Raw genomic sequence first — 11,509 nt, 5'->3', positions numbered from 1 at the left:
TTGTTAGCATTTTAGAATGGTGCTGGATTTTAACCAATCGTCTAGATAAGGGAAGATGAAGATGTATGTGGTGTCTTTTGAGGTATGTTGCTACTACAGCTAGACATTTTGTGAACACTCCTGGTATTGGTTACTTCAAAGAGTAGTACATTGAATTGGTAGTGGTTGCCTGATATTACAAACCTTAAGGGCCATATTTATACTTTTTGACACAAAACTGCGCTAACGCAGTTTTGCGCCAAAAAAATTAGCGCCGGCTAATGCCATTCTGAAGCGCCATGCGGGCGCCGTATTTATTGAATGGCGTTAGCCGACCGGCGCTGCCTGGGGTGCGTGAAAAAAAACCACGTACACCAGGCAGCGCCGGCGTAGGGAAAAATGGCGTTTGGGCGTCCAAAAATGGGGCAAGTCAGGCTGAGGCAAAAAAAATCGTCTTAACCCGAATTGCGCCATTTTTTTTTGGCGCCCAGACGCCATTAACATGACTCCTGTCTTAGCAAAGACAGGAGTCATGCCCCCTTGCCCAATGGCCATGCCCAGGGGACTTCTGTCCCCTGGGCATGGTCATTGGGCATAGTGGCATGTAGGGGGGCACAAATCAGGCCCCCCTATGCCACAAAAAAAAAAAAAAAATACTTACCTGGACTTACCTTAATGTCCCTGGGATGGGTCCCTCCATCCTTGGGTGTCCTCCTGGGGTGGGCAAGGGTGGCAGGGGAGGGTCCCTGGGGGCTTGGGAGGGCACCTCTGGGCTCATTCTGAGCCCACAGGTCCCTTAACGCCTGCCCTGACCCAGGCGCTAAAATCCGGCGCAAATGCGGGTTTTTTAGTCCCGCCCACTCCCAGGCGTCATTTTTGCCCGGGAGTATAAATACGACGCATATGCATCGCAGTCATTTTTTGAGACGGGAACGCCTACCTTGCATATCATTAACGCAAGGAAGGTGTTCATGCAAAAAAATGACGCTAACTCCATGAACTTTGGCGCTAGACGCGTCTAACGCCAAAGTATAAATATGGAGTTAGTTTTGCGTCTAATTTGCGTCGAAAAAAACGACGCAAATTCGGCGCAAACGGAGTATAAATATGCCCCTAAATACTTGCGGTGAGCTGGATGTATGGGAATGTGGAAGTAAGCGTCCTTTAGATCCAACACGATAAATGTAATCTTGTTTTTGTAACAGGTGACTCCTGTTGACATCCTGTAGAGTGCCCATGTGAAACTGTTCTGACAGGATATTTAGAGGTCCGAGATCAAGAATGGGTCTGAGAGTGCCATCCTTCTTTGTATAAGGAAGTATAGCGAGTATACTCCTGTCCCTTGCTGTGAGATGGGAACCATTTCTATATGACCCTCTGAGTAAGAGATTGTATCTCTTGTTTTAGTAGAATAGTGTGTTCTGGAGACAGTCCGTGAGAACGAGGGGGAATATTTGGTGGAGCAGAGACGAGCTCAAGGCAATAACCATTGTGGATAATTGAGAAAGTAACCATTGATTTGTGGTGGTGTTATGCCAGTGAGGATGGAATTGTTGCATTCTTCCTCCCACAGGAGACGTATGGGATAGTGGAATGTTTGGGAAGTCATTGTTTAGTGGGTGTGGAAGCACCCTTTGAGGCTGCAAATTTTCCTCTGGCCCTGACATTTTGTCCTTTGTAAGAGCCTCTAAATGACCCTCTTGAGTAGTACTGCTGTCCTTGTTTTGGATGGGAGGTGGAAGCCTCTGCAGTCTGGGTTTTAAAACCTCTAAATTGCGGTTTCTGAAAGGAACCCCGAAATGGTGTGGTATAAAAGGGCTCCCATGGCTTTTGCTGTGTCAGTCTTTCCTGGGTTTTTCAATAGTTGTGTCCACCTCTAGTCCGAAGAGTTGCTGTTTATTAAACGGCATATTAAGGACCGCCTGTTGTATTTCAGGTTTAAAACCTGAGGACCTCAACCATGCATGTCGTCCAATTGTGATGCTGGTTTTAATTTCTATAGCTACAGCGTCAGCTGCATTTAGAGCAGACCTGTGATGGTGATGGAGTTATAGGTTGTGGTGAAAAAGTAAGCTGCGGTGAATATGGTGGAGAAAGCGGAAGAGGTTTCGTCTTTTCCTTCCGGTTGAAATTTTTTACCGGTGGTAGGGCAGTATCAAGAGTCTCTTGAAATGCTAGCTTTCTTTTAGTCTGTGGAGGTGGAGAAGTAATAATTTTTCCAGTCTCTTTCTGGATTTGTATCCTTCTCTGCTTAATGTCCATAACCTCTCAAATAGGTTGAACATTTGTGCCCTAAGAGAAATGTTTAATGAATGTTTTGGACACTTGCTTCATTCAAGACAAAAGTCCTGTTTCCTCTGTATAGATTGATGTTTTCGGCTCCAAAGTCAAACCGAGGTGTTTCGGTTCCGAAGCTGTTGGCCGAGGTTTTGGCTCTGAAGCAGAGTGTACTCTTTTCGGATCCAATGATTGTGGGTGTCGGCTCGGTTCGGAGGTTGAGGTTTGAATTTTTCAGCTCGACCCAGACACCGAAACAGGCGTGGACTATTAATGGAGTGTTTTGGCTTTTTTTCAGTGCCGAACCCAAGGGTCGGTCAACGATTAATCTTTTTTGGGTGGAACCATGGCCTGACCGCAGTGATGCACCCAAGGCCTTGCTTGATTTTTTTTTTAAAGTGGGTGTTGGGAAAGGTGTATTCACATATTGCGCCACTGCGATCAGCTGGCTGTCTTTGTCTGAACCTTGCTCGGAGTCAGAGGCTGGGATCGAAACTGCTGTCTGTGCATGCTCCTCTTCAGTGGTGTCGGTGGTGGACTCTGTGTGCTTGAACACCATCTCCAGTCTTCATGCCCTTCGATCACGTAGTGTTTTCTTTGATCGAACAGACCGACATGCCTCACAGCTTTCCTCACGATGTTCTGGAAAAAAGGCAGAGATTACAGACCAAATGCCCGTTGGTGTAAGGAAATTTTGCGTGGCACCCCAGACAGAATCAGAATGGAGTCTGATCCATCAGGCTAATACGCAGTAGGCCAGAACAGGCCCAAAAGAGCATTTCCTTTATCCAGACGGTACTATTGGATCCAGTGCAGAAGAAACCGCGTTCTAAACAATACCGACAGTATGAGAAAAGTTTGAGATAATATAGAGTTGCTGAATCGAAAGTCTCTGAGCAAGAGGGAACACGTCCGAACCCAACGGCGGAAAGAAAACAATCTAACAAAAGAGTTAATGCCCACGCGCAGTATCACTGAGAGGAGTCACTGGCTCCCATGACTCGAAAAAGACTTCTTTGAAGAAAACAACTTGTAACACTCCGAGATCGCATGCTACCCCCCACCATCCCCCCACATAGGAAATGTATTGAGGCCCAGTGAAAATGACCATCAGCCGGGGTTGGCCATGGCATTCCGAGTCCTTGGTCACACAAGCTGTTCTAGGCCCTTCTTGATATGATCAAAATAAACTGGGCGAGGCAGTCATCCGGGGAATAGTTCACAACATTAAACCCCTTGGCTAACCTGGTTCTTATAGGACTTCCCTGGAAAAGTATTTCAACATAAGCACGATAAAACTGGTCCAGGCTGCAAACAGAGGGACAGACGTTCACATTCAGTCCAGTGCTATCCTGGCTAATCTGGAATCCTTGGAATGAGACAGATGATTGTACATAACTGGTAGTGCATTTTTTTGGATTACACTAGTCAGCTTGATAAGACTTAAATCCACAAGCCTGTATCTCCATGATCTAAAAACAAAGCTGTGCCAGCTTGCATACTGGCATTCATTTATTAATATTAAAAAGCTGCATGCATGACCCAAAGACACTTGTGTGACTTTTTAAAAAGTTTACGAAGTAGCGTGTTAAATTTCTTTTATTTGTGTGCACACACTTTGTCAGGTCTCTGGGGAGGCCTCCTGACAAATCAAGAGATTGTTCCTGAGGAATCAGAGATGAAAATTAAGACATATCTTGATGCCTGGGTCAGTAGGAGTCCTGCATGCATGCAACTTAAAAAAACAGAGCGATGTGATTGGCCAATGTTTTTTTTAATCTTTTTTTTCTATTCACCCCTTCAGTCGCCTCGCTCCCATGGGAGTCCTGCAGGAGCTCCTGCACTAGTTGGCTGACAACTAAATTAACAGAAATGTTGCAGCAGAAATTACAGAACATGGGAACTGAAAATGTTTATATAATGTGTTATTTAAACACCGAACTATAACATCACTGTAACATATATATATATATATATATATATATATATATACACACACACACACACACTCAAACTCAGATATATGGAAAATGTCACTTACCCAGCGTACATCTGGGTGTGGCATGTAGTGCGGCAGATTTACATGCTATGCACTGCTTCCGCCATCTAGTGTTGGGCTCGGAGTGTTACAAGTTGTTTTTCTTCGAAGAAGTCTTTATCGAATATGTCTGCAAATGGAGTAAGTAGCATACAATATCTTGTATTGATGCTGAAAGTGGGTCAGTATTTTTAGATTGACAATAATAAATAAATAGTTTCCATTTCTTAGCATAGCATTGTCTAGTTGTAGGCTTGCATGCTTGTCTGAGAACTTCCATGCATTCTAATGGGACTTGCAAGTATCCAAATTCTATGACTTCAGGCGCAAAATCACTAAGTTAATAGCACTGGGATTTCAGTGTCTAATTTGTCCTTTGTTTTGTGTTAGCAAATCCAGCCAGTTTGTAGTGAGGTACTACTGACAGGTCTAGGAGTGTTTTGTACCAATGTTGTCATGCCCACGTGGTGGCTAAGAGTATCCTGATGAGAGGTCTGACGTGGTTTGTTGACCAGAAATGGAAGTAGTGGGAAAGGGGGAAAAGCATAAGCAAATATCCCATACCAGTTGATCTATAGAGCATTGCCCGTGGACAGAGGGTGTGGGTGTCTGGATGCGAAGTTTTGGCATTTTGCGTTTTTGCTTGTTGCGAATAGGTCTATTTCTGGTGTTCCCACTTTTGAAAGTACTGATGAAGTACCTCAGAGTGAATCTCCCATTCATGTATCTGTTGGTGTGTTCTTCTTCGGTGATCTGCTAGCTGACTGTGTATTCCTGGGATGTATTCTGCTAGTACATGAATGTGACTGTGAATTGCCCATTTCCATATTTTTTGGGCTGGAAGGGACAGTTGAGATGAATGTGCCCCGCCTTGATTCTTTAGATAATACACAGTCGTCATATTGTCTGTTTTTATCAAGACAGTCTGTGTTTGAGAAGTGGTTGCAACACTTTTAGGGCAAGGAACACAGCTAATAATTCTAAATGATTTATGTGATAATTTAGCTGTTTTGAACCCCATTCCCCATGTATGGTAAGGTTGTTGAGCTGAGCTCCCCAACCTATCATTGATGCATCTGTTGTTAATGTGGTCGGAGGCCCAGGGTCTTGAATTGATGGCCCCTTCATTAAACTGCTGAGATTCTACCATTGAAGGGACCGGTGTGTTTGGCAGTCTAACAACACTAGATCTTGCAAATGACCCTGTGATTGAGACCACTGCTGTGAGAGGCACTGTTGGAGTGTTCTCATGTTTAGTCTTGCATGCAGTACTATTGCTATGCAGGATGCCAAAATTCCCAATAGTTTCATGATAAATCTTAGTGTATTGTTGATTTGGTTGCATCTGGGGTATGAGATTTTGGAAAGCTTGTATCCTTTGTGTATTTGGATAGGCCAAGGCTTATTGCGTATTGAGAATAGCACCTAGGTAAGGTTGTAACTGTGCTGGCTGAAGATGGGATTTTTGGTAGTTGACAGTGAACCATAATGTATGTAGGGTTTGTATTGTGTATCGAGTGTGCTGTTGACATTGTATAAAATTGCTTGATTTTATTAGCCAATCGTCTAGATAAGGAAAGACATGTATGTGTTGTCTTCTTAGGTAAGCTGCTACTACCACTAGACATTTTGTGAATACTCATGGAGCTGTTGTTATGCCGAATGGCAGAACTTTGAATTGGTAATGTATTCCCACTATCACAAACCTTAGGTATTTTCTGTGAGTTGGATGGATGGAAATACGCATCTTTGAAATCTAATACAGTCATGTAATCCTGTTTTTGTAGTAGTGTAATGATGTCCTGCAGAGTTACCATGTGAAAGTGTTCTGACATGATATATAAATTTAGTGGTCTGAGATATAGAATGGGTACGAGAGTGCCATCCTTTTTGGGAATAAGGAAGTATAGTGAGTATACCCCTGTTCCTTGTTGAGAGTTTGGGACTAATTCTATTGCCTCTTCTAGTAGTAGAAGATTGTACTTCTTGTTGTAATAGAACATTGTATTCTGGGGACAACCTGTGATAGCGTGGAGGAATGTTTGGAGGGGTAGAAATCAATTCTAGCCAATAACCATTGCAGATAATTGAAAGTACCCGTTGGTCTGTGGTGATATTTTGCCATTGGGAGTGGAATTGCTGCAGTCTGCCCCCCCCCCCACAGGAGTGTGGGGTTGTGGCATGCTTAGTAAATCACTGTTTTGATGGGGTGGTGACATGTTTTGAGGCCTGGAATTTGCCTCTGACTCTAAAGTGTTGGTCTCTATATGAGCCTCTAAATCCCCCCTCTCTAGTACTGCTGTGGTTGCCCTTGTTTAGGCTGGGAGGTAGAAGCCTCTGTAGACTGTGGCTTGAATCCTCCTCTAAATTGTTGCTTACGAAAGGAGCCTCTGTAAGATGTTGTATATAAGGCTCCCATTGCTTTATCAGTGTCGGAGTCCTTCCTGAGTTTTTCTATTGTGGTGTCAACCTCAGGACCAAACAGGTTCTTTTTTTTTCTTTTTTCTTTTAAATCGAAAGCCATATTTAGTACTGCCTGCTGTATTTCTGTATTGAATCCAGAGGAACGTAACCATGCGTGTATGCGTATGGTGACAGCAGTTTTTACACTTTTAGCTGCTGTATTTGCAGCATCAAGGGCAGACCGTATCTGGTTGTTACTTATGGCCTGACCGACCACAACAATTTGTTGAGCCCTTTTTTGATGCTCTTTTGGCAGGTGTTGTAATAAATCTTGCATCTCGTCCCAGTGGGCTCTATCATACCTTGCTAGCAAGGATTGTGAGTTTGCAATTCGCCATTGGTTAGCTGCTTGTGTAGCTACCCTCTTGCCAGCAGCACTGAATTTCCTACTTTCTTTGTCAGGGGTAGGGGCATCCCCTGACGATTGACTATTGGCCCTTTTTCTGGTAGCACGGACAACCACTGAGTCTGGAGGTACCTGGTGGGTAATGTAAGCAGGGTCTGTAGGTGCAGGTTTATATTCCTCATCAATGCGTGGTGTTAAGACCCTAGCTTTAACCGGCTCACTAGATATCTCATCTGCATGTTTTATCATGCCAGGTAGCATTGGGAGGCACTGGTAACGTGAGTGCGTGGAGGATAAGGTATTAAAAAGGAAATCCTCTTCCAAAGGCTCACTGTGCATAAGTACCCCATGGCATGCTACTGCCCTAGAAATGATCTGCGTGTATGCAGTAGTGTCTTCTGGTGGGGAAGGATTGGAAGGATACAAATCTGGGTCATTAGCAGATATGGGATCTGGATCATACAGATCCCAAGGATCAACTGCATCACCATGAGAATAAGTCTGAGAGTGAGTTGCTGAAGGCAAAGGTGGTGGGGCTAGTGGGTGGTGGTGAAAAGGAAAGTTGTGGTTAATGGGGGGGGGGGGGGGGGGGGTGGGGGGAAAAGAAGTAATGGCTTCTCCTTCCGTTTAAAAATCGTTGCTGGTGGTGGAGCAGTATCTAGATGTTCCTGAATAGCCAAATTCCTTGTAGTCTGTGGAGGAGGTGCAGTAATTATTCTGCCAGTCTCTTTATGGATATGGATCCTTGATTGTCTCTCCTCCATGATTTCGAGAATTGGTTGAATTTCCGTGTCCTCGGAAATATATTCTAATGGTTTTGAGGACTGTTCATGATATGGCTTGAAGCTCTGCTTATTATGGCTCGAAAGTCCTTGTTTTTCAGAATAAGAAGACTTTTTCGGCTCCGAAGTTGGCAATGCTTCCGGGCTCGAAAATACAGCCTGTTGTTTCGACTCCGAGGCAGAATGTCTAGGCTTCAACTCCTAAGAGTGGGGACGGCGACTCGGTTCAGAAGTTGAGCTTTTGGTGGACTTGCTCGACTCCGGTATCGAAGTAGGTACGGGTTTTTTCAGCGCCAAACCCGAAGGTCGGTTGCAGAGTGTTTTCTTGCGGGTCGAACCATGGCTCTCTGGCAGTGGTGTACACAAGGCCTTTGATGATCTTTTAGGAGTGGGCGTAGGAGCAGTCGTACTTACATGCTGACCGTCAGTGATGAGTGTATCTTCCTCTGAGTCTTGTTCGGAGTCGGTGTCTTGGATGGAAATAGCAGTCTGTGCCCGTTCTTCCTCGAGGGTGTCGATATACTCTGTACTTTTCAACACCATTTCCAATCTCCTGGCTCTCCAGTCATGTAGGGTCTTCTTGGATCGGAACGATCGACAGGCTTCACAATCCTCTTCTCTGTGATTGGGGGGGGAGAGAGAGAGACAGATTAAATTTGAGGTGTTGGTCTGTGTATGAAAAATTTGCGTGGCATCAGGGACAGAATCTAAATGGAGTCTGATCCATCAGGCTTTGACGTGGTAGGCCCGATGTGGGCGCTCATGCCCAGACTTCTTCAAAGAAAAACAACTTGTAACACTCTGAGCCCAAAACTAGATGGCGGAAGCAATGCATAGCATATGTATCTGCAGCTACACCTGCCATCGAACACATTATATATATATATATATATATATATATATATATATATATATATATATATATATATATATATATATATGGAAAATGTCACTTATCCAGTGTACATCTGTTCGTGGCATGTTACGCTGCAGATTCACATGCTGTGCATTATTCTGCCATCTAGTGTTGGGCTCGGAGTGTTACAAGTTGTTTTTCTTCAAAGAAGTCTTTTCGAGTCACGAGACCGAGGGACTCCTCCCTTTCGGCTCCATTGTGCATGGGTGTCGACTCCATCTTAGATTGTTTTCCCCGCTGAGGGTTAGGTAGGAGTTGAGAGTATACTAGATGTGCCCATGCAATGGAGTAGGTGTGTATGTACATAATGTGCATTAAAATAATATTTATTTACAAATTTACAATTGTTATTCAACTAACAACGGCTACAGGCTCCCGGGGAGGTGGGAGGGCGCATGTGAATCTGCAGCATCTCATGCCACAAACAGATGTACACTGGGTAAGTGACATTTTCCGTTCGGTGGCATGTGTAGCTGCAGATACACATGCTGTGCATAGACTAATAAGCAGTAATCTCCCCTAAAAAGCGATGGCTTAGCCTGTAGGAGTTGAAGTTGTTTGAAATAATGTTCTTAATACAGCCTGTCCTACTGTGGCTTGTTGTGTTGTTAACACATCTACACAGTAATGCTTCATGAATGTATGAGGCGTAGACCAGGTGGCTGCCTTATAAATTTCAGTCATAGGTATATTCCCCAGAAAAGCCATTGTGGCGCCTTTTTTCCTATTGGAATGCGCTTTTGGTGTAATAGGTAGATCTCTTTTTGCTTTGATATAGCAAGTTTGAATACATTCAACTATCCATCTGGCAATGCCTTGTTTGGATATAGGATTACCTGCAAGAGGTTTTTGGAAGGCTACAAACAATTGTTTTGTTTTACAAAATTGTTTTGTCCTGTCAATGTAATACATTAGTGCTCTTTTTATGTCTAATGTATGTAAGGCTCTTTCGGCTACTGAGTCTGGTTGTGGAAAGAAGACTGGGAGTTCAACTGTTTGGTTTAGGTGGAACGGCGATATGACCTTTGGTAAGAATTTGGGATTTGTACGGAGAATCACTTTATGTTTATGTATTTGTATAAAGGGTTCTTGTATAGTAAGTGCTTGTATCTCACTTACTCTTCTAAGTGATGTGATAGCTATTAGAAAGGCCACTTTCCAAGTTAAGTATTGCATCTCACAAGAGTGCACGGGTTCGAATGGTGGTCCTATGAGTCGTGTTAATACAATATTAAGGTTCCACGAAGGTATTGGTGGTGTTTTTGGGGGTATGATTCTTTTTAGTCCCTCCATAAATGCTTTGATGACTGGGATTCTAAAAAACGATGTTGAATGTGTAATCTGCAGATATTGCTGTGAGATGTATTTTAGTTGAAGAGAATGCTAACTTGGACTTTTGTAAAAGTAATAAGTAGCCTACAATGTCCTTTGCGGAAGCATGTACTGGTTGAATTTAATTAGTGTGGCAGTAGTAAACAAATCTTTTCCATTTGTTTGCGTAACAATGTCTTGTAGTGGGTTTTCTAGCTTGTTTAATTACCTCCATACATTCTTGTGTAAGGTCTAATGTCCAAATTCTAAGACTTCAGGAGCCAGATTGAGCGATGCTGGATTCGGGTGTCTGATCTGTTGTTTGTGTTGCGTTAACAGATCTGGCCTGTTTGGTAATTTGATGTGAGGTACTACTGATAAGTCTAGCAGTGTTGTGTACCACGGTTGGCGAGCCCAGGTTGGTGCTATAAATATTAGTTTCAGTTTGTTTTGACTTAGTTTGTTTACCAGATAAGGAATGAGTGGGAGAGGGGGGAAAAGTGTAAGCAAATATCCCTGACCAACTGATCCATAACGCATTGCCCTTGGAATGAGGGTGTGGGTACCTGGACGCAAAGTTTTGGCATTTTGCGTTTTCTTTTGTTGCAAATAGGTTTATTTATGGTGTTCCCCAGCGTAGAAAGTAACCTTGTAAGATCTGGGGATGAATTTCCCATTTGTGTGTTTGTTGGTGATCTCGACTGAAATTGTCGGCCAACTGGTTCTGAATGCCTGGGATATATTGTGCTAGTAGGCGAATGTGATTGTGAATTGCACAATGCCTAATTTTCTGTACTAAGAGACACAGTTGTGACGAGTGTGTCCCTCCTTGTTTGTTGAGGTAATACGTTGTCGGTTTTGACAAGAATGTGTTTGTGGTTTATCAGTGGTTGAAATGCTTTTAATGCTAGAAACACTGCCAACAGTTCTAAATGATTTATGTGCAGTTGTTTTTGTTGATTGTCCCTGCATGCTGTGCTGGTTGAGGTGTGCTCCCCACCCCATCATGGAAGCATCTGTTGTGATCACCTCTTGAGGCACTGGGTCATCAAATGGCTGCCCTTGGTTTAAATTTATAGGGTTCCACCATTGAAGTGAGAAGTGTGTCTGGCGGTCTACCAACACTAGATCTTGGAGTTGGCCCTGTGCTTGTGTCCATTGTTTTGCTAGGCACTGAGGGCCACATGTGTAATATCGCATTTGGGACAATGGCTATGCATGAAGACATCATGCCTAGAAGTTTCATTACAAACCTTACTTGGTAGTGTTGGTTTGGCTGTATGTTTAATGTTATATTTTGGAACACTTGTACCCTTTGTGGACTTGGAGTGGCAATCGCTTTTTGTGTGTTGAGTGTTGCTCCCAAGTATTGTTGTATTTGGGATGGCAGCAGATGT

The sequence above is a fragment of the Pleurodeles waltl genome, chromosome 6 (genome assembly GCF_031143425.1).
Source record: "Pleurodeles waltl isolate 20211129_DDA chromosome 6, aPleWal1.hap1.20221129, whole genome shotgun sequence".
Taxonomy (NCBI): Eukaryota; Metazoa; Chordata; class Amphibia; order Caudata; family Salamandridae; genus Pleurodeles; species Pleurodeles waltl.
Note: the sequence above shows the minus strand (reverse complement) of the source record.